Source organism: Pseudopodoces humilis, chromosome 7 (assembly GCF_049639895.1).
Source record: "Pseudopodoces humilis isolate 2021_Gansu_Grassland_sample_001 chromosome 7, ASM4963989v1, whole genome shotgun sequence".
Lineage (NCBI taxonomy): Eukaryota > Metazoa > Chordata > Aves > Passeriformes > Paridae > Pseudopodoces > Pseudopodoces humilis.
Genome location: NC_142206.1, coordinates 42,682,092 through 42,706,432, shown reverse-complemented (window position 1 = coordinate 42,706,432; position 24,341 = coordinate 42,682,092). Strand labels below are relative to the sequence as shown.

Here is a 24,341-nt window from a genome sequence, read left to right as displayed (position 1 = left end):
TGTTCAGTACAGCAATGTTATGGGCTGTTGTTTTGGTTTTTTTTTAATGAAGAGATAAGGTGGAGCTTATACTTAGCCAACAAAAAGCACCTGCTTGTATTAACCTAGACCTGATCTGTCTTCTGCTGCTTTTGGCAAACAAAAAAATACATGTATGCATTAGCTGGAACAAGCAAGACATCCTCAGATACTAATGATATGGGGTTGTTTGTATTAGATCAAGTAGAGCTGTGCAGTTCACCACAGAGGAACACATGCTTCGTGATGCTGGTCAGCTTTGGAAAAAGACTTGATCTTTGACTATTGCTTGTGGCTGGGCCAGTCATGATTTTCAAGAGAGAAGAAAAGTTTAGAAAGAAAGTGGATTTTCACAGCAAAATGTCAACCACAGTATTAGCAAAGTTGAGAATGGAGGACACAAGGACATATTTGCAAATGAAACCCCTAGAATTCTACAAACCTACCCTAGTCTGTTAAGCATTCTATGAGGGCAGAAATAGTATGCTCAGTTCTTTTAGCACTCAGTTTTTTCTTATTTAATAATAACAACCTTATTTGAGAGGGAACTCTCCCATGTTCCTTAATTTACCAAATAATTACTAATTGCTAAACTAAACCTGAGGCAGGTGTAAATTTACTCTGTCCCAACACAGCAGGCACAAAAGGATTCACTCTGATTCCTATACTAGAGCTTCCAGCTGAGACCTTGGCTGAGGAGCTGCCTCTGCATAGACATACAAGAACAGGCTTTAGGTTTTAATATTTTTTTACATGAAGATCTGGACACAGTGCAAGGTATGTGCTCTTGAAAAAGATTTGAGCTATACTTTAGGGAGAGGGGGTGGCAGTGAATATCAATATCTTTTGGGCCTATGGTTTCTTTAAAATCTGAAAGGCTATATTGCTTGATTACCAAATCAATTCCAGAAAATATGGTGGCCAGGAGAAAGAAATTTAAAGAGGGTAAGAGCTTTTACTTCTTTCCATATCCATCCCCCCCTAGCCTATTTCTACTGCATTCTGTTGAGAACATTTTTTTTTTTTTAGCTCAAATATGTTGGTACTTTCAGTGCTGATGATCTGTTCTGCCCTGTGAGGGAGCTAAAATAACAGTCTTTAAAACAGCATTTGGCATTCAAGCAAATATCCCACAACAAAGATGATAGTCACTTATCATCCCTTGTTTCAGACTGATTGTCTTCAAAGTATTCAGCTTAAATCTGTGATGGTCATGGCCTGGGGTGTATCACAGATTTCCTGGCTTTGTCCTCAGGGTTATTGCAACAGTTGTGCTGTGAAGAAACAATGGGGTAGTGGGAAAGGGCTCTTTAATCTGGGGTATGACTTCTTTGCAACTGGTATTTAAGCTGGGATATTTTGTATGAGGAGACTTGGTAATGTGGCTACAGTTAAATGGGTGCTTTACCTCCTAAAAAGTGGAGTACTTTCAGAGGTAGCTGTTAGGGAGTTCCTAAAGGACTTAAAAAATCTGGGTGACTTGCTTTGCATTAGATAACATTTTGAATCTGTGCACAGGAAAACCTGAGCACATAATCAACCACTAGGTATTTTGTTAAGGTTAGACAATGAATTAGTTGTAGTGATTTATTACATCTCACCACTTAATTCCGGAGCAATTAGAGAATCATACTGTTTTACAGAGTAATTCCCATGCCTTTCCTTTATTCCTCCACACTATTTTCCCATAGACCTCCTTGAAAGCTCAAGGGTGGACATGCTGTTCTCCAGCCTTTAGTCAAGATTTGCAAAGAGTCAGCTGCGCATTTAATTTCTGTCCTTGTTCTGAGACAGTACTTGTTTAGCCTGGAAAGCCAAATAGCTCTGGGGCAAAGTAATCGGTCTCCATGCATGGTTTATAACTAATGCTACTGTAATACAGAAGAAACATGAAGCACTGAATGTTTATTTCCAATACTATGGCACTGTGGAAGTTTGACGAGCTTGCACTCAAGCAAATAGGATATGTTTGAGATATGTCAGCTTCTTAATCCGAAGAGTCTACATGATAAATATAAAACAGTAGGCTAGAACCTGCAAAGACATCTCCTGTCTTCCCCTTATGATAGAAAGTGCTTTCACACTTGCAGAGAAGCAAATTTCTATAATATCAGATATCTGTCATAGAGAGAGGAATTTTTTTTCTCCCTCTGTTGTCAACACACAAAAAGGGATAACAGATCTAAGGGTAAAAACACCTTCAGATTTGTGTGTTCAAATTGAAATTCTGCTTTTTCTTCAGCTGGCTAAACTGTGATTTGCTCTTTGGAGTTCCTCAGCATCAGTTTATTAATGTATGTTTTCATGCAGGGAAAAAAGGCAGGAAATGCACAGCTGAAATTACGGTTGTTTGACCTAGTTTGTGAAGTCCTAGGCAGTGAGTTTGTCAGCCTCTCAAGTCCATCTCTGTGAGAGGAGTCACCTTTAAGAGATGTGTTAGTTGTTCATGTTGTGTTTGATTTATGAGAGAAGATTCTAAATATGGTTTAATTTTGGGATGCTGAAATAGAAAGATGTTAACAGTCTGAAAAAATTGTGTGACATGAATACAAAGAAGAGAGGGGTCAGGGGAGAGGAAATATTTAGGAAGGTAGGCAGGATAAATATAAGCAAAGGAAAACTGAGATGGAACATTGTAAGAAAAATCCTGAAATTAAAATGTGTTCAGCTGAGTTGCAAGTACATTTTCATAATCCTAGCTCTTTAGGACAGCCAATATTAGAAAAGAAATACACAGAAACCTACCTATATATCTGTAGGGTCTATCTGTAGACCAAAGAATCTGCCTACATACATTTTAAAGCACTTCTCACTGCACTACTAGAAAGGGACTGGGGGGCAACCTGCTGAGCCAGGGAGGTGGTCTACATGGCCTGTATAATCATTGTGAACAAAAACTCTGAAACCCAGGTCTCTTGCTTTATCAGATCACTGTGAGCACTTTGCCATCCAAATAGGTGGGATTTCCTGGCAACACAGCCTTATAAAACTTTTCTAAACTGTCCTAAAACTTTTTCTACTCAATGTTTCCACATAATCTTACAGCTATCTGAAGTTAAACTAGATTTTCAGATCCCCAAAGCTAGCTGAACCTGAAGGAAAGTGGCATCACCACTTCTTCCTCTGCCATGTAGAAAGCACTCATAGGTCATCATACTGCAAAGTTGAACATACCACTTGGTTTTCCTGTGTAAACCTGATGTATGTATTAAACCTGATTTTTTTTGTGTTTTTTTACATTGTATTTTTTACAATGAGGGTTTGACTTTTCTGCATGGTATCTAGTGTGGGCAACAGAGTTAAAGTTAGCTCCAGTACTGGTGGGCTAATTTTCTTTTAATTATTATCTCAGTTGTCTATGAAATAGTGGCTTTAAGTACCGAGGAGAAAGTAAATACGGGTCCTTTCCAGCTTTGGAGGGTCAACAGATTTGCTAGGCTTGAGTAATTTTATTTTGTTAAATTTTATTAAAACTAACAGGCAGAATTCAGGCATTACCAAGGTTTTGTATAATACTTCTATTCCCTTACACACTGCCAGTTGCTAACAGCACATGGACCTAATCTGAGGCTGCCCAGCTTCTGGAGTCTGCAGGCTGAATTAGTTGAAAAGGACTTAAGACACATTGCCCAAATATGAGGCTTTTTTTAGATGGTAAGTCATCCTTGCAGTTTAAGGCTAGAAATGGATCCAGACAAACACCCCTGAACTGGAGAAGAAATATGGACACAAATTTTGAAACTAATATTTTTCTCTACTGGAAAAGAACCCCCTAATTTTCTATTTATCCTGTTCCTCCTTGCCCTAACAAAGCAGTATTTTTCTGATCATGTGAATTTTATTTACTGACTACCAAGTAATTGCATGGTGAGTAATTGGATGGCTCTGCAGGACTGGAAATGGAATTTAAATGGAGGGCTAAACCTCTAGGTAAGTATTCCAGCCCCGTGCTGTCCCAGCAGTGAGGGCAGGTTGCTCCCAGAGTGGTGGGATTCAGCCCAGTGGAGTCAAGTGCGCTTTGCAAGGATCCACTTAGTTCTGTTGGCAGCCTTGGGGAAGGAGCAGGACAGAATGGTCCTGAGGAAGAATGTCTCCTACTAACTACCCATTCTCTGGATGGACTGTATCTATGGCTATCTCTGAGAACATAGAAGTACTTGTAGTAATCGAAATCTCAGTTTGTTCATGCTGAGTACCTGCCGAGCTCTGTTATCTTTCACTGACACTAGATGAAAATTAAATATTTGATTTAGCTGCAGGACCTTAAGTAACTGCCTAAATCACTGCTGGAAAAGTAAATAAGATTTTAAAAGAAAAATTGGTAGCACAGAAACTGCCAGAAGGAAGCAGTACTCAGCACCACTTCAGCTGAAAGAGGGGAACAGTTCCTGCCATTTCTTAGCAGTGGATCTTTTCTTTCAGACCCAGCAGCAGTTGATTCGTTACCCTGAGCTGTTGTAATCTGCACCAGGTCCCACTAAAACCCCTGGGTTTTTTGTTTAAGGAATGATGAAAAAGTGCAGCCCAGCTGCTATGATATAGAAATCTAAAAGAGCAAAGCTTGTAAAAAGAAGCCCAGCACAGAGAGAGCTTTTAATAATATAAATAGAATTTTTTCTCCTTTTCTTTTATTTTTCTTTTTGTTTTTTAAACCCCATGGACCTTTTCCCTCCTATAGTTTTTTGCAAGTCTTCTTCCCGTTGTTGCTGGGAGATTTAAAACAAACAGTCAAACAACCAAGAGTGTTTAATGAACTCTGAATTGCCTTGCTATTAACTGAGAGAATTTCTAGGTTTCCCACTTCCCCAACTGGCCTAAAATCACAAAAAATAACCTCATTTTGTTATAATCCTGTTTCACAACTGCTTAATTCTACTCTAGACTGGATTTTTCTTTCTTAGCTCTCATTTTTCCCCTATTACACATGTATCCACTCTTCCTCTGTCACAAACAAGCTTGCTCACACACCCCCACACATCCATGCTCACATACACCAGGAGTGGTTTACAGCTTAATTTGAAAGATGTTTCTTAACAACAACAACAAAAAGCTTTCATTGTTTCTGTTGTGGAGCACAACTAACAAAACAAAGGAAACCAGAGTGGGCAGTAAAACTCTTGGAGTGTGCAAGCTCAGTTGTGGGAAATGTGGTGTTAATTTTTCTTATTTTAAAATCCACTAATGCCTCTCACAGAACTCAAAAGAACATTTTGTTTACTTAAAAAGTAAAAAAAAAATAATCTGATGACTTCGTTATATGGGATTTATTTGGATTCTTTCTTTTTCTTTACTAGGAAAGTTTGTAGGAAAACAGGATATTTGTCTCTGAAGAGGTTGTCTGCTACTTATTTCCTGCATAAACTTCCTGTTCTTGCTACTTCAGAAACTACTGTCTAATCCACTTGTGTCCCAGTTTAACTCTGTCACTGTGCACCTGGTCCCCAGACCATGGACTTCCAAAATTCATTCATTCATTCTGCCATTCACCCCTGCTCTTAATTTCTTTAGCATCCACTGGTTATGTCATGTGACAAGATTTTCCTCACTCTTTCTTTCCTTGAATAACCATTTTGTTCACCTCTCCCTCATTTCCCTGTTTCCTCATATGCCATTCTTCACAGTGCTTAAATTTGAACCGTCTGTTGAAGCCCGTGGAAAGAAGGTCCTTGCTTTTGTGGATGTTTCAGCACTGTCTCACTGCACACAGAAAACACCCACAGCCTTGAAAATATCCCTGGAAATTTGATTTCCTGGGGTTTTTGACTTTGTATCCATTCCTTTCATCCTCTAATTAGTACACTTGTTATGAGCTTACTTTAGTTTAGCTAGTCTCCGTGGAGTGTGGGAGTGTGGTAATACCATGCCAAAACTCTTTTTTTTAATTTTATTATTTATTTCTTTTTAATGTGATAAAATGCCACTTTCTTCCATCAGGGCAGATTACACAGTCAGCTGTGTATTAAAAGGTCAATGTACAAAAACCTTATAAAAGTATCGACCAGTCTGGAAGCTAGTTGTTATTTTTGTAATGCCCTGGTGACACAATGATTAAACTGATTAAGCCATAAATGATGAGGACATCAACTTCTGTCAGTTCAGCTCCTGGAATAGCCCTCCAGCCCCCAGTCTCCCAGTGTTCTGGATAAATGTGCTTAGAGTTCGTTGTAAAACGCCAGGTCAATGGACTGCCGAGTACTCAAACAAAGCAGAATGTCCTGGCCACGTGTAAGGCCAGCTCTCCTGCTTGTGGTGCCACAGGTGAAATCAAGGCGAGGAAATGTGAGCAGCTGGCAGACCTACAGCAGATGCCATCTCAGTTTGTCTGTGATGGTGAGCTGTTCCTCTCCACATGCTTTCCACTTCTGCCTGGCTATTTGCCCGGCCACTCATCATTATTTATTGTGCAGATTGTGTTAGGTCTGATATAATTTGCTCTGGAAAAAGTTTATAATTCTTTGTAGAGCATAATCACAGGGCAACAGCTTCAAAGTATGTGAATGTATGCAACACTAGCTACTCTGGCTACTCTGATGGCTCCAACAAATGAAGGTAAACATTGAGAGCATTTGAAGAGTGTGACAAGTGTGCATGGTAGTGGTGGCAGTGACTTGCTTATTACGCATGTCACACCAGGAACTCGGCACACCAGCTTTCTGCTATCTCAGTGGTGTGCCAGGACTTGGGGCCAAAACTTAATCCTAGCTGTTTAAGGACCTGATTACCTGGGAAATGCTCCTTTTTTGTAGTGTCACATACCCAGAGCTGGTGACGAGGGAGCTGAAGTGGGAGTGCGTCAAGACGACGTTTGTGGCAGCACACTCTGTAGCACAGCCTGCGTTGGCTCACTTGCTAGGCAACCTCTGAATGCTGCCTTTCTCAAGTGTTTGGGAGGAGGTGAGCTGATCTCCTTTTGAGCATGGCTAGAACAGAGCAGCTCTGATTCTGAATCGTTATTCTGCCGCTGATTAATTAACAATGGGAACAGTTTATTCATTAACTGAACTTGTCTCTTTTCTCTGCTTTAATTTGGAAGAAGCAATTAAGTACTAGTGTTGATGAACCAGAGTGTAAATACACAAAGAGCTAGTCCCAAAGCCCTGTGCCTTTCTTTATATAAGGAGGATGTTAACACCTGTTTACCTGTAAGGTAAACTTCCTGCAGCTCTCCTATTAGGGCTTTTGGGGATGAGGCTATGGCGAGTGAGCAGTGTGGGTGCAGTGTTGGCACCCATACACAACAGAAGCTGGGCTTGGGCCAAGATCAGTTTGCAGATGCAGCTGGTGCATCAGGCCCTGCATGGATTTAGCAGTTGCTGTGCGTCTGTAGAACTAGTAATGGTACACAACAACCTTGCATGGAAGGAATTTCATTCTCAGTTTTTAAATATTTATAAAAGCCCTCTTTGTAAATGCAGCTACTTGTACTTGCTGCAGTAGCAGAGAGGATTTTTTGCTATGTACGTAAGGATCACTAGATGCATCACTGACATATGTCTGCCTTCTGGATGGAAGGCAACAGCCTTTGTCACCATTTCCTGTAAACTTTTTGGCCTTCTGGTCTCTTGCCCCTCTCCAATTCCTAGCACTCAGAAGGGATGAGAAAAACACTACCAAATGAATGAGCAACTGGTGTAATCCTGCTGAGACAGGATACCACTTTCAAGTTGCATGTGATTGAAATTTGTGATGATTTCCACCCTTCTGGGGATCTGCTGGCCAGCTATAGGCAAAAAATGGTTCTGGGTTTGAGATATCTTGGCAGCTGGAGGGATAAACTCTTGAGCGGTCATTAACTGATGCAGACAGACAGAAGCAAAAGGAAAGCAACTCAAGGGGAGTGAGATATGTGCTTTTCTTTGAATTTATTCCTTAGCTGCTGTTTCTTATAATGGTCCACTGATTCTGTAGTTAATTTTGTATAGAGATTTTGTAGTTTCTTTTTAAGTTTGAGTCTCATTTTTCCAGGAGCGAGTTCAAACATTTAGTCTCTGTCTTGAACTCTCATCTGACAGATTAGGCACCTGCATTATAATTATGACCAGACATTTTCTATTCCCAAGGACTTCTCTTGTCTCTTTCTCATTGATGCCTGGAAGAGTTTAGTAACAGCCAAGGGAGTTAACAACTGAGTTACTTACTTCTTCAGTCCTTGGTGAGATGAGCTTGTGAAACTGCAGACTTGTTTCACTGTTACATATTAATGGTTCAGAGTGTGGTAGCACCTAGAAGACAATATAAGATTTCAAACTAGGCCTCCACCTGGCAAATGCCCTCCTATGCTGGACAAATGTGTGATGAAAGAGAAGTAAGGAAGAAAGAGATGGAGGTACAGAGGGAGACAGCAGCAAAGATGCTGAATAATCATGTCTTCCAGTCTCCTCCATAAGCCGTTATCTCTTCAGCCCTATTAGAGAGGATCTTGTTGGCAATAAAATTAGAAATGGAGGCTAAAGACTGGGCATACAACCGGAGAAAGTGGCAGCTTGAAACCTCAAGACACTTCTCTTGTGCCCTTTGAAGAGGGACTGTCACAGGACTGATGTCAGAAGAATGGATAGGGATTTGTCTGAGAGAACCTGTGCAAAAGGGTAGCAGATGAAGTATCTGAATCTTAGTGACACTCTGTGTCTGACACAGCTCAAAGAAAAATGGATTCTTTAATTAGAGGAGGCTTTCAATTACACAAATTGCTGGTGCAATGTGTGGTCAAAAGCCTGTATGGAATAGGTCCTTCAGATTGTTGAGCATGCTTTCAAGACAAGATATTAAGGATAGATGAAATATGATTCAAAACTGTCTTGTAAAGATGCACTATGGTCATCTTGCCATGCGACAGATGAAGTTTGTTGATGGGCAAGGAGTGCATTGACTCTGGTCTCTCTAACGCCCTTACTACAAATTATTCTGACTTGTGACAGCCACAAGCTGAAGTAATAAAATAAACCTGACCCTGCATGCAGCCTATGAACATCTCTCTTCTGCCAGACTACCAGACAAGATACTTTCAGATGTCTTTCCTAGGGCAATTGATTATTGATAAGCTTTTTTTTTTTTTTTAATCTGGTGACATACCACTTGCATAGGTAAGATGTTTCTCTTGGATCTCCTCTTCCCATCCTCTTTGTTGTTTATGCAGCAGACAGCAGCAGTAGTGCTGCATGTTCCCTCCTACCCTGGAAATCCACTATGTGGAATAAGCAGAGGGAATGAGCAAAGGGAAACTCGAGGTGTAACTGGGCAGTTGGATTTAAGGAAAATAAAGAATAAATGTTTGTAAAAGAGCAAGCATGTTAATGATCAGCCGGAGTTGAGAAAATATCAAGCTCAACAGTCATCAGGTGTGACAAACTCCCCTTTAAGAAGGGAATTCAAGGCTTACTTTGTTAGGATCAATTCCAGACCAGGATTTAGGCATCATGACTTTCAGTAAAGGAATTCCTTCCCTCCTCCCCAGTTCAAAACCTTGGTTACAGCACATGAATATACAGGGCTGACTTTGGATCATTACATAATGAATTTAGGTGTCTAAGAATAGCAGTCACACTGAATGGAAGGGATGAGAGAAAGGCTGATCCAGCCAACTGGCAAGGGGATGAGACCTCTCACTATATTGCCTGGATTTAGAGAGTAATCTCAGAGGTGGCATTTTGAAATGGAGATTCAGCTTCTGAAACTGCTTCTGGCAGATAAATGCCTGGCCTGTATGCTTCAGGTAAAAACTGCTATTTTTTCACAAAACTTGTTTGAAGGAGGAGCCTTCAACAATCCTTGTTTCATACCTAGATTATTCATTCAGAAAGTGTTAAAGATGAGAATAGACCTTTTGCCTGCAATCATGCTATAAATAACTCTCATATGGGACAACTTTCTGCATTTCTTGAGCCTTGGTCAGTGTGCACAGATTCATTGAAAGGCAGGTAGAAATACAGTATAGTTGAATAGTACAATGCTTACACCTTGAAATTGTTCATAATTTTCAATTATTTACTTGTTCCTTTCATTTTGAAGGCAGGAACTGTAAATTCATACAACTTCATGAAAAAATAAGAGAAGCTATCAGATGCTAGTTAACAAGTTCAGATCACTTCCTCAATGACAGGGTTGTACTTTGAGTGTTAGAGTGAAGAATAAAAGTGCTGGTTTTTCAACTAGTATAGCAGTAATGGGACCCCACTAATGTCTCTAGTGGCATAAAATGAGACAGGTTAAGGAACACATAATGTAAGATATAAAATGGCATAACTATGTCAGTTCTTCTGAGCAGGCAATATGACAAAGAATAAGTCAACAGGAGAGCAATAGACTGGCATGCAGCTTGGTTGCCACAATCAAATAGACTGAAAACCATCACACCCTCAAGAGGCGTAATTTTGCTCTATCTTTTTCTGTGCCCATGAGCAGGGTCTGCAAAGGCATGTTAGATTTTTTTACCATGTACTTTCCTCTCTTTACATTTACCTTAGGGATGACACAGACACTTGATCATTATGATTTCCAATGACTCATGCTCAGCAACACAAAGCCAAATTGATTACCAATCCATCCTCCAGGAAATACTGGTGGGTATCCTCAGGAATCTAGGTTAGGTTCAGGTAAACATCTCTCACACTGGTTCTTCTGATGGCTAGAGCAATTTGGTTCTTCCTGCTTTCTGTTTCTAACAACAGAAGTCTTGTTCTCAGTTAAATAAAAAAAGAATATATTTGGTAGGTAAAAAAATCCAAACAACAAACCCCCAACAAAACCTTCAAACAGAAAATATGAGATACCAGAAGAACCATTTATGCATTAAAATTGGTTCTCACTTTTCCAGAAGGCTCATTAAAAGAGGCTTTATTTTAGTGTGGTTGTGGTTTTCATTTTCTCTCTTCTTGAAACAGCTTCTGTCACAGACAAATCACTTTCTTTGGCATTTTCAAGCACATATTTCCTAGCAGTCATGCTAATACCATCACAGGAGGGAAGCATTTAACTATTTAACTATTGCTGTTTCACCTCTATCTCAGCAGTTGCAATTCTGACTTGCAATTGCCATTGAATACAATTTTTCTGCAGAGAAATGTAGCCAAAATAAAGCCCTCGCCTTAAATAATGAAACCAATGAACTTACACAATGACTGATTTCTGCGCTGTGCAAATCTGTTATTTTGCATGGTTGAATTGATGGAATACAAAGGTATCTCCAAGTCAAGTAATTGTGATACAACCAGGATGCAGCACACATGCTTGAGATTTTGTTGCAGGCTATGATAAGGATCAGATTGGGGCAAAATTATTTAGTAATGGTATGTTTGCACCAAAGTGGTTGATTTTACCTGGAATCTGCCTCTATTGTCTGAGTGCCAATCTGTGATGGCCTTATCTGCAGTATTCACTATGTACTAGCCTTATTCAAAAAGTTTTAAAGTCAGTGCAAGGGTTCTCTTTGCTTTTAACAGTTTTGTGTAAGGCTCTGATTTGAACATGTATGGGAAGCCTCAATTATAGCCTTCATCTCCCTGCTTTGAAAAATGTGGTCTTGGCCATTCAGCATGAAGAAGGCTTCCTTGGTTCCAAAAGCTGGATTTTTATTGTTGTATCCCTTATGGCAATGTCACTCAGCAGAGTCCTTCAATTTAGCAAGGTGCTTCAGATAGTCTTAATTTTGAGTCACCTTACGAACTTGTGTAAATCAGGGAGGATTGTTTGGGTGCTTAAAACCAGGTAGGTTCTCACTCAAGTCCTTAAAATGTAGAATCAGAATAGCCATGCCCACATCTAGCAATCCTCAGTGATACTACATTATTAACTACTACTGTAGTACTGTGGAATGAGGATGGGACCCTTTGTCCCTGAGGCATTCTGTTGAAGGATCTGAAACTAAGCACTTACATGGCAGAGAAATACAAGAGAGAGATGGTTTTGGAGGGAATACCTGACAGGAATGGTGTTGAGTTAGTCACTGGAATAAATAAGCCCACTGATTGAGAAGAAGTGACTAAAGAGGACCAGCAGCCCCAGAATTAAATACTAGACCAGAAGCCTCTGCCTGAGTGATTGCTATAGATGCAGAAAGTTAATAGGAGGCTGGAGCTAAATTCCCTCCTTCTCTTATGGCATTTCTGACCAGTTGTCTGTGATGGCTTCAACCTTAACACTTTCTTCATGGGTCTCCTGATCTGCGAAGGTGTAGCAGCATTCTAAATAGTGCAGACCTGGTGACTTGACCTTGATGTGCATTTGAGCCACATTAGGGTGAAATTTTCTAGGACACTGAAGCTGGCCTGATATTTCAAGGTGAGCTTGGTACTTTGTTGGCTTTATTCTTAGCTAGTTTAGGAAGCTGAGTTAGCTCACAAGATAAACAAGCATTGGAATGGGCACACAGGAAAGTGCAGAAGCAGTCCACATCTGTGGCAGAGGGGTGGACTCTCTGCCTCCAGAGAGAGAATTGGACAAATGCAAACACTTCATGCAGGGGCAACATTTTTCGTACTTATTGCCCCAGTAGTACCACCTGTATTTTCAGATCTCAATGATCTACCCTGGTTCATGCCATGCTTCCCTTTAGGGAAGTGCTGCAGGGCTAAGAACTGAGGGTTATGGTGCAGATGAGGGAAGGTGGTAACTGCAGCACTTGTGATGGAACCTGAATAGGTGCTGACTAACAAGAAATTCCCCATTTACTCTGTCTTCTTATAGACTACATTGTCAAGTCACCACCTTCATGAGACCCTCTTTTCATCTCTTTACAGGAAAAGATTAGTCATCTGCCTTCTAAAAGTATTGCAAGGCTAAATTATTTATTTTCTAGAAAAAATAGTTGGTTTCAGCTTCAGACCTATCAAACATTCTCATGGTTCTTGTTTGTACACTTATTTTTTCAAAACGTATGGGAGATGAGAAGACTGAAGGTTAGTGGTCCAACACAAATTTTAGTGGTTATTACTGTAGCAAATAGTTGGATTAGGTAAGCATATGAACAAGAGCTTTTTCTTCTCAGCACTTTTTTTTTTCCCCACAGAAGAATGTGAGCCACTCTTTATTAGGTGTAAATTGTGTATTACTATATCAAGAGACTGATGTTGATTTACATGGGATCATGGCTTGGCTCACTCAAGCTCTGCTCCACTTTGCTGCACTGCTTTGTGACTGCAATGAGGCAGTCACAATTCTCTTGCAACCCTGTTCCTCACGTCTCCCAGGCCATGGTGTTTGTGTTTCCTGATTTTAAAGCACAGTGTCTTAATTATGGTCAGAAAAAAAACACAAGGGAAGGGAATGTTCTGATCTGTCTTTTAACTGCAGTTCTTACTGGTATTTATTTCAAAGTAATTATAGGAATGGAAATTGCTGTGAAAAAGTGGCCTTTTCCTACTAAAAATCTCAGACACTTGTGTGTATTTGAGACAAATCTGAAGACCTTTGTTGACACAAGTTTTATTGCAAGCCATATTTATTTTCCAGCCACTACTGTGAAATAGCCTTGCAGCAAGGGCTGTCTTCAAGGAGAGGAGAAGGGTAAAGAACCAGAGGGACTTGCAGTGCTCGTCACTTTTTTCTCTCACTCTCTTATCACAGGCAGCTTTTGCTGCTGAAACTGTGAGCCTCTCCTGCCCCCTCGTGCAGACATGTGAGCACTGCCAGCAAGTCTCGCAAAAGTTTGCTCAGAGAAACGGCAAAGTAAAATAACATGCAAAAGAGCTTTGAGATAAAGGAGTTGTGCTGAACAGTGTTTTAGAAAGGACAGCCATATGAAGACAGTTTTCTAGTCCTGCACTGGAGTATCTTCCAAGCCATTAACAAAGAGAAGTTGCTTCTTGAAAACTTGGTTTTCCAGTCTGTGGAACACATAACATTATGAAGGTCTGGTGAAAGTCTGTTTATGTGTCACATTCAGATTTGACAATAACTGTGTCCAAAATTTTAATCTGGAGAACGGTATCTTCAGGAATTCATCATGGAAGCATTAGTTAAGCCTTTCTACTCTACTGCCTCTCTCTGCAGGACAGGTCTCCCATGTGTATTAAGCCTTTACTGCCCTGTTGCTGGGCCCTGTTGCTGCCACCTGGTGCTTCTTACACCCTCATTTTGTACCCAGATGTCTCAGGCTAGACATCTATTCCTCTGGCCTGTGTCACTCACTGCACTGAGTTCTAAAATATTTTGGGTGCCCTTAACTGAAAAGAAATTATCAAGATAAATATCAAACAGTTTGTCAGAAATGGCATGGTGATTAAAGGGTGAGAGGCACAGCAATATCTAAGCTTTGCATTCAGGTTTCAATGCACAGTTTTATATACCTTCACCAATACTGGACTTTATTAGAAAACTTTATTTAGAAGACGATTTGTTTAATTTTTCTCAGTGCTAACTTAGACAAAATTTTACTAAGGTTAATGGGAGTTCAGCTGAGCAGAATACAACTGGAATCAGGACTGTGGTATTTGGTTGTTTTGGGTTTTTTTTCCTAATGCAGTCAGGGTCAGAGTGGATTGATCTGTGTTCCAAAAACATCTTCTTAGCAGAAGATATTGAATTACAGCAGCAGTTTCCTCACCTTATTTTTGAGGACCAAATTAGGTTATATAACTAAAGTTAAGCAAACACATACTGACATTGTCTGTGGTATTAGACACCCTATTTTGGGTGCAGCTTAACTATTTTAGGGAAAAGAACAATCGATAATAGAGGACTGATTAAGAGCAGAGAAGATGAGTAGAATGATCAGGAATACAAGTCCTTTAATTCTTTTTCTAGGTTCCCATCCTGTAGGGTTTGGATCTTTTTCATCATCTTTCTCTGCATAAACGAAATTCTAACATCTCTCTCTTTCAACTCACAACAAAAACCCCAAACCAAAACCAAACGCCAAAACAAAAACATAAAAAAAAAAAAAGAGAAAACCCACAACAAAAAACCCACCAAACAACACAGAGAGGAAATTCCTTCTGTGATTTCTGCGAACAGACTCTTAAGAGCAGATTTATAAGGTCTCCTAGTCTCTAAACTGGCTTTGCTTACTGGAAAACATTCTTGCAAGCAGCAGGGCACCATCATGTTGTACAAGAGAGGGGTGATGGTGGGGCACTTGAATAAACAAAGTCACAGAAGAAAAATCCACTCACAGTTATTAAATATGAGGATACAACCTCTGTGTGAAAAATTCCCTAAAGTATGGACTGCTGAAGCCCATGTCTTTCTCAAGGGAAGTATAACAATAATCTTGCTATGCTACTTCCCTTCCTAACAAGTGGTAGCCACTGCCAAAAACCAGTCAATCAGGTAACTGATCTTCAGTCTGGTCCTACCATTCTATTCATAAGGAGTCTCTTAATCTGAAACCCAGTGAGAGCAAACAAGTTGTGATTTATAAAGAAAAAAATAAGTAGAGAGTAATTCACACATTCTTCCCACTACCCAATAGATCTGGCTACAAATGTAGAAGTAACTATGAAAACGGAGAATTGAAAGCCACAAAGAGCCATAAATGGATTCATCAGATCCAAATTTTAAATAATTCAGCTTAGAAAGATTAAGTGGTGGTGTTGTTATTGCAACTTTTTTAAGGCCTCAATTAATTCTAGAGAAAGAGAGCCAATGCACCTTTAAAACTTTCTGCTTAATCAAGTATAGCGAATGCTCATTTAATGATTGTCTTTTTGTACCAACAAGAAGTAACAACGCTTTTAGCAAAAGAAATGGAATGAGAGAGAAATTGCCTAATCAGCCCTACTCATGCAGTGCTTTGTGAGAGAGATTATTGAATTTTCAGTCTCTGCAGAATTTTAATGAAGCTCTGTCTTGCTGGAAAATCCAGCCCTTTGTCAATAAAGTTCAATAACTCGACCACCCATGTAATAAGATGTACTGCCTGCAATCTTTCACTTGCCAAAGTCAGAGCCCTGCTGGAGTCTCCCTGAAAGTTGGAAGTACTCATTTGTGTTGTGTATTTTCCTACAGACTGCATGCAGTGGAATTTGTATTCACTGTAGTGAAGGTGTTTATAGTGAGGTAGAGAAAAAATTTAAATTTGTCTCAATGTGCTGGTTGCTATCCTAATAGGAATATCGCCCTGTGGAAAGGTAATACAATGAACCTGTCTTTAGGACCATATCTGTCACAGCAAAACTCTTCATTAAGTTACAAAATAAGCAACAAAGTACTGAGGAAGACAGAACTATAAGTAAGGGAGTGAAAGATGTTTCAGTAATGTCTAAGCTGAGGTGAAAAATTAATGGAGAGAGAAAAAATCAGAAGGTCACTAAACAGGAGAATACCTTTGCAGCACTGCTGTTGTTTGCTATCAGAAGAAAAGGGAGACCACTAATCTGCCAAACTAGACAGAGCAAATTTCAAGGTATATTCACAAAACTCTCCAATAACCAAAAACCAAAACCAATCAAAACAACCCCCAAATGAATAACAATAAAAACACCAAAAAAATCAAGAAAGAAATGAAGTTAATTTGTCTAGATGGGTATGTAGTGACTATTATATATACACCAAATTTTAAGTTTAAAAATAATCAGAAATTGCAGGGATGTGAGCAGGCTTTTTTCTATGGAATAACTGGCCACACTGAGGACCTATGTGTTGCTAGTTTCAAACAGAAGTACTATATTTCTGGATTTACAGAACCTTTTGTTGAAGAAAATTTCATTGTGGCACTAACTTATTGCAGTGAGAAATTGTTTTTATATTAACTATGCATTTTTATATTAACTACATTTTTTTTTTTTAGTGGAAAAACTTTTGCTGAAACAACTTCTATACCAATTGCTCTCTAACTCTGGACTCTATTCCATGATTAGCAAGAAAGGAATTAAATTTTCTGAAGAAGAATTTGTTTAAAGGAAAATTCATAGATAGCAGTGGGGAGTTTGGATTTGATAAAACCAGGAGAAGACTCAGTCTCCTCTGATGAGAGGACACAAAGTTATTGAAGATAATGTTAATAAAACTAGTGGGGTAATACAGAGAATAGCACAGAAGCAGATCAGCCACAGTAGAAGAAAACTTAGAATCAACTCTGCCACCAGGGTTGTGATGGAAGTGAAGAAGTGAAGAAACCTGTCGAATATATGGAAAGCAGCAGGAAGTGTGAATATTTTCTTGTCCCAGCTGCCCATAAATGTCTTTCAAACAAAGATTTACATTAGCTGAATCTAATACCACAAAGTTAGATGGATAGAATAGACAGGGAAGTAATTAGAGATACCCAAAGAATGAAGAATTGGCAGCCAAAGAATAATAATGCAATGGATGATGTTTGCTTTATAGACACAGCAGAAGATCAGAAAGGTTTAATGCAGATTCTTATAAACTATGGAAATCTGTCAATTAAAATAGTGTGAGTAGCTGGAAATGTTGCAGACTGCTTTGGAGAAGAATGTTTGTTTCCTTCCTAATAAAAGAACCTTGTGGAAAGATGCCAAAAATGCATTAAAAGTTTCTCAGTGACTGCTCTGGCTGAAAAAGGACTAAGGACTGGTGACCCTAGTTTTGGATAGCTTTTAAGCTGAGTAGATGTCTGGAGTTCTTGCTACTCTGACCAAAATACTCATCAAGTCATCCAGATTAAAGGAGATATGAGTAATAAAGGACTTCTTTTCCAAAACTGCTCACAGGTAGCATTATGATCCTTTGGGAATTTTATGACACTCACTGGTAGAAACAGGAAGAAATGAGATAGGAAACAGGTAAATATCTTAATATGAAATATTAAAAAACAGTGCTAAAGCTGTGGGGATTTTAGTCAATGGAAGAATTAATATGGAAATAGAAGAAAGCAGACAGAGGGAGGCAAAGAGAATGGGTAGAAGTAAGGGAAAGAGGAAATTATTCTGGAAGGAAATGGAGATGATGGCACTGCTGAAGACCAATTTAATAGAATGGAGCTGTCCATCATATTGAAAACTAATATAAGTAGAAAGACAGATTATTAAATACTTGCAGAAGAATTATTTTCATGTCCAGTCAGGGCTAATCCCAGAGCAGGATAAGAATATGAACTGAATTTTTAAAAGAAAGAGACTTCTTTCCTGAGTACTTGCTGGTAAATAGGTTGGAATTGGAGTAGCAGATAATGTATTGGAGAAAGGAAATTTATAAATAAGGTATTGAAGAGAGTAGGCTTTTGAGCTCTCAGGAACTGACTGTTAAAGTCAGTGTTAAAAGTTAAAGTGTGAACAAAGCATCTGTTTTGGAGGATGTGTGTACCAGTAAAGATATAGCTGCCTGAAAAGAGAAAAAGAGAGAAAACACCAGAGGAAGAAACACATGAAAGTTAATGTTTGATGCATATGATGTGTCCTAATAGCAGTGAAGAGAGAAGAAAGGATTGCCAGCAAGACTAGGAATCAGAGAGGGTGTGGCAAACAATGAACTTGCATGTACCAGCGTTTGTTTGCTGGAGTCAGATAATTGCCAGAGCATTTGTGGTTTATGTCTTAGAACAAATGTCTGGGAAGAGTCCAGACTTTGTCTTACTGAGTGTACAAAACCAACTGAGATTAACTGATGAACACAAGGTAAGAACCTTTTCCTCTGTACCTGCCAAGTAAACTCTCCAAAGGTGGGTGTAGGTCAGCCAAACCTTTCAAGAGTCATTTTATTTTCCACCTCATAAGTTATTTAGATAAGGTAAAATGTGCCATTGAATGATACATCCTAGGTCAATCATGAGATGTGTTGCTTTATGCAGGGGTTACTGGGTACAATTCTGGCCATTATGTCAAAGGGAGTCTGAAAAGTCTATCTTAATGTCCATTTTAGTTTTACACTTCATTAACACAAAGTATTACATTTCATCTTCTTCATATGGAGACAGCATTCTTTATAGAATAGTGTGTTCTCTGTGTTCAGAGTGAGTAGTATTTTATTACAGGAGAGGATTCTTACTGCATCCCTTTCTACCAGTGTGGATCCATAATTAAAAGGTGCTAGATTAAGCAGGTGCATGATTAAACTCTAGGTGGGACAAAGCGATGGCACCTCAGCAAAATGATTTAGCGGAGGATGTGTGTTGGTTCCCAGACTTCCCTGAAGACACACCTTATTCATTCCTGAGTGCACATCCTGTAGGCAATTCCGAACCATCGGAGTAGCAGTAAAGGGACAGCAAGTGGAAGCCAGGAACATGTGAAATGCATGGGTTTCTGTGAAACAGCAATTCCTGCAAACACTTCCAAGACTACAGTTCAGTTGCAGTCTTGCAGATGACACCTATGTAGGTCATTGTGGCTAATTATATATCTGAGAGCTATTTTCTTTCCTGAAAAGGTGAGAATAACTGTGAATAGCTGGTTACCTCTCTAAGTTGAAATGGCATGAGATGACAAGATTTAATTACACTAAATACAAGTAATTTTAACCTTGTTAAGACCCTACATGAAAGGTAAGAGATATGGGTTTTATCCCGATGTTTGGTACAGCATTTCCTTCATTATGAGCAATTTTAAAATTTATTCTTGCTGACTAGCATTGTGTTTAAGTGTTTTGCATGAAGTGGGTTAAATATATGTTCTTTCTTCTCCTAGATGTCATTTTATGTCTGTAAAATGTGGCTTAAGTCCTTAATATAAGATACCAGACAAGCACAAAGTTTAGCAATACAGTAAAAAATTATTCTAATGAATATGCAAAAGTCAATCCTGCTTTGAAAATAAGCATATGTGATAAAATATAGCTGACTAAAACTGTAAAAATATATGAAAATGAAACTGATACAAAACTGCATCTGTTTCAGATATAATATACATTGGGACAGTGTAGCAAGTGTATTTCCATCAAAGAAGCATCAAGACCCAAGAATATCCTTGACCTTTACGAACAGGTATTTTTTCACCTTGGGTACATTTTATTTCATTTCTAAAATAAAACTTTTTCAGTTTAGTGCAGCTTAAGTTTTATAACTAGAAAATACTGATAATCATGTTACTCTTAGTTGTTGCCATTTTAAATTTCATTCAATACCATGATTCATTATCTACCATGTACTTTACATTTTTGTGTAAATAATACTGAGTGATACTGCTCTTATGGTATCTGCACGGTCTCCCTAAAAGGAGACATTTTGACATGCTAGCTGCTCTGCATGCAGAACAAAAGCTGAATTCAGAGTCAGGGTCAGGGAGGCTGAAAAGCAAGCTCCTTGTTCTTGAAGTTGGTAGGAGTGGTTTCAAACACCAGCTAAGTGCTTGGATTATGTAATAACTGCTTGCATACATAATCACAGGTATTTCATGCCTTTCATTTCTTTTGGTTCTGTGAGTATCAGCGATTTCAGAGGATACTAAGTGATGTATGTGGGCTCCAGGATGCTGATAAAAGTCCAAGTTGCAAACCTTTTTCTTTCTTTCATTCTGAATGCCTGTCCCCACCTTCACCACTTTATGTAAGGATCTTCACTTTCAAGACACAAAATAAAAGAGTGCTTAAAAAGTTGGATGCTGTAACAATGACAAAAATCCTACTTGTGAATCCACTCCTTCAAACTTTACTCTTGCTTCTCTTTTGTATTAAGCATATCCATATCTCCAGTGTTGTTTAATGTCTGCCTCTGTGTTTACCCTTCTTGAAGGAAGTGTAGGAGTGTAGGTTGCCTTGTGAAAGCGGATGGCAGGGAACTCGGGGTAAAATTCTCTTATCTTTTTTTTCACTATTATATCCCAACTTTTCTTGATTAATCCTGTTCTAAAGCTAGAGGAGGATCTTTTATTTGCTTGGCCTGACTTCCTCATCCTAAAAGGCACTTTGATTTGCATGGAAGGAATGGCATTGGAAAGATTACACAGAAAGGGGCTTATATGAAGGAAAGCTGATTGAGAAAGCTTATTTTTAAAAGTCTGGTCCTTTTAGTTTTGTATTATACATTAAATTAGTTCTTTACCCTTTATACTTCTGTGCTCATGGTATCAAATAAGAAGTTAAAAAGAAGCATTTTTAATCTACCATAAATTCTCAGACACATTTTCCCAAAGAATGTGCAGCCTTAAAGCTGAGGATAGATCCAAGGAAGAGTTAGATGTCCTTTTGAGAGCTGGGGAAAGGTTAGCAAACCTGGCCTCATTCCTGCTTCCCTCCTGGGTGTAAGACCAAAGGACAGCAAGGGGTGGAGTCCATAGAGCAGTTGTTCTCAACCGGATTGTTGTGGTTTTAGAAGGGAGGTCTTGGTGTGTGGGTCCTGAACCACCCCCAAGGGAGCAACATATATTAGTAGAAGTAGATAGACCCAATTTTTATAAAAAGCAGTGATAGACACTAATGGTAAAATGAGATAAATCACCCTCAGCTGGAAGCACTAAAGGTCATTTGTGATTTAGTACTCAGAGCAGCTTTGGAAAGGCAATCCTATCCTCTTCATTAATCATTAAAAGTCCTGTATTGAATAGCTTCTTTGTCTGCAAAAATTGCAAGATGCAGAAATTTTTGTTTTCCCTCCTTGATATTTAATTTTGTATTTTTCATGTGTAACACCCAAAGGCATAGCTTGTCCTTTTACTAATTCTTTCTCCAAAATCTCTTATTTCTGATGCTGTTGTGGAATGACACTTTTGCCCTCTCCAACTTCTCACTGTATAAATGGCAAAGAGTAAAGAAGAGAAAAAGTGAGAAAAGGAATAGGAAGCATTTTGTGTCCCAACTTTGCACAGCACTGAAGCTCAGATCTTGTCTTGTGTCTAGCAGCAAGTCTTGTTTGCTGCTAATGAAGACATATTTGCCATAGAAGACATATTTGGTGGCCTTCTTCTAAATCCATTGTTGAAGGATCCTCTTCCAGACTGCTCCTAGCTGGGTAAAGTATATTTTACTCTATGAGTAACGTAGGTAACATATATATTTACACATTGATGTGTTTTCTGTCCCTCTGGGAAAATGTGAAACTCATAATTATCCCACTAATGTGAATTTCTGCTTAACACTTGAAACAATAATAAAAGAAAAGTTTATTCTAGTGAAATGTAAAGAAAAGAAATTAGCTACCAGATGTGAAAAATGAAGAGGTGATGTGAATTTTACAATTACCCGAGACTTAAGCAGAGCTTTAGGTTTTCTCTGTTAAGTTCATTTGGTAGAGAAAAATAGCTAATTTTCACAACTTGTGAGAATAGGGGTCAATTTCTTTCCAAAACTTAACTTTTGTCTAGAGCTCCACGTTTCCTTAGATAACCCTTTTGTCAGTGATGATAAGTATACTTCCAAAGACTTCTGAAGACTTTTAACTTTGATGAGTAGTTCAATCAACATACTCAGTTATGACATGACTTCTAATAGATCAGAGCTTTTTTTTCACATACAATTGGGATGTGTCTCTTCCTATAAACAGGTTAGAGAGAATAAGCATTTCTGAATTGTCACAACAATTTCATCTAAGTCTGTAAGCTGTTATAGCCTACAATTTGAGAACAATTTAATTATGTGAACATTGCAACGGTAATAAGGAAGACAGCTTATTGCTAGCTCACAGCAGAGATTATACATGATAGGTAATGAGACAAAGCTGGCAGACAGCAGTAAACTTGGTCCTGGCAATTCCCCAGATTGAACCTGCTGTTTTTGGAGAAGCATGGGCATGTAACTGTTTTCATGGCTCTATGGGTGCTTGTAGATGGAAACCATTTTGGGAGCTGCCAAATGGTGCCATGAAGTCCATGGATGTAGAGTATGTTTTATGCCTCTCTGGGGCAAGGCCCAATGGACACAAGCCCTCAAACCAGTATTTTTGTAGAGGAATGTTTCACCTGGCCTTTATATTTGTACATCAAGTCTCAAAGAAGTGACTCACTTTTAAACAATGAATCAGAAGCAGCACAAACAGGAGGCAATTGAATTATGGGATTTCACAGCAGAACCACATTTGGGTCATCGTGTGTCTTTTTGGCTTATTTCTCATGTTGCTTATGTAAGGCCTTTCACTATTGTGAGAAATAAATGGCTCAATAATCCTACCCTCCTCCAAGTGGGCAGGATTATTTTTTTTCCACAGCCCCTGCCCTCTCTCCACCAACAATATGTGAATAAGGGTATTGCTGGGAAGATGAAGAAATACTGATCCCAGACAGCGTGTTGCCCTCTGGTTTGATCCATTATGCACATCTCTGCTATTCAGGATCAGAAAGAGACCAACTTTATTTTATGTAAAAAGTGATCGATGCAGCAGATGTGTTGCAAGGCTCAATGGTGAGCCTTTTATTTGCAATCCTCTGCCCAGCTGCTGGCTCTGTAACCCAGTGTGGACTGTCAGGACACAGATATTTTAATGTGTATTTCATAGCTGTATTTTCAGTGGTCATGTCTCAAAGTAGCCCTTTTGACTCAGGTGCCATGAAAGAAGGCTTTCTATTTGCAACGTCATAGTCTTGTTTAGAATTCATCTGAGGGCTGAGCCTGTCACAGCTTCCTTGCTAAATGAGAGAATTCACCTTTCTCATATTTTCACAGTGTCCATTGTCTATATTTTTCCTTATGTTTTGATGATTTGCAGATTAGGCATGTTTTAAGTCAGCAGTGAAATTCACTGTGCCCTGGGGACCACCATCTAAGGGTAATTTTAGGCCCTGGCACCCTGACTTAGCAGACACAGGTGGATACAGCTGCTGTGCACACAAATGTTAAGCCTCTTGAGAAACAGCATGCAAAGACAAGCAAGAAGGCAACGCAACATATTATTCCTGCAAATGCCTGAACTCAACAGAACAGCGGTTGTGAAAGTGTGCAGTGTGCTGACTGAGTCTGCCTAAATGTGTGTAATTGCACCCATTGTTCATTCAGTCAAAATTATGAAAACTGGTCCATTTTTTTTCTTCTTCCCTCCCTTTCTCTGCTTTTGTAATATGTGACTTTTTCTGTACCTTCCTCTTTGTGTCCTCTTTACAAATGGCCTTTGCCAAATGAAAATGCCGCCTGGCATTAATGGTTAATACTCTGAAATAACATTGCAGGCTGTAATAACATTCCATGAGAAGTAAGCTGTTATTTTTGAAAATGTGTGTTCTGTACAACAGTAGGTAATATGTCAAAGTTCTTTCCTCCTTGAATGTGGAAGTCTGTATCTGTGTTATCTCCATAATGCTGAAGCAACAACATGTTGTCACTGTTTATCAAACTTTCAATGTATTTTGAATATTTTGTTGGTTTTGTTTTTTTACATTTAAAAATGTTTCTTCCTCCTGTTTATGTGAAACAAAAGTGTCCAAAACTGTAAAAAGACTGAATATATTTTGCTGTTGTTGAGGAGGAGTTTATTTTTGTCTTCTACACTGTTTCTAGGTTTTAAATTCCTCTCAATGTTCTCTTACTGAGTTACATTATCTCTCAGGTTTAAAGATTAATCATTAAGG

At 38.9% G+C, this 24,341-nt stretch overlaps 1 long non-coding RNA gene across 1 annotated transcript; it reads left to right on the top strand.

Moving 5' to 3' along the window:
- Positions 1–684: 684 nt before the first annotated feature.
- LOC148184015 (uncharacterized) lies at positions 685–23,993 on the top strand. Its single transcript, XR_015772998.1, has 4 exons — positions 685–795; positions 19,748–19,834; positions 21,685–21,796; positions 22,962–23,993. It is a non-coding gene; the product is annotated as an uncharacterized LOC148184015 (long non-coding RNA).
- Positions 23,994–24,341: the final 348 nt, after the last annotated feature.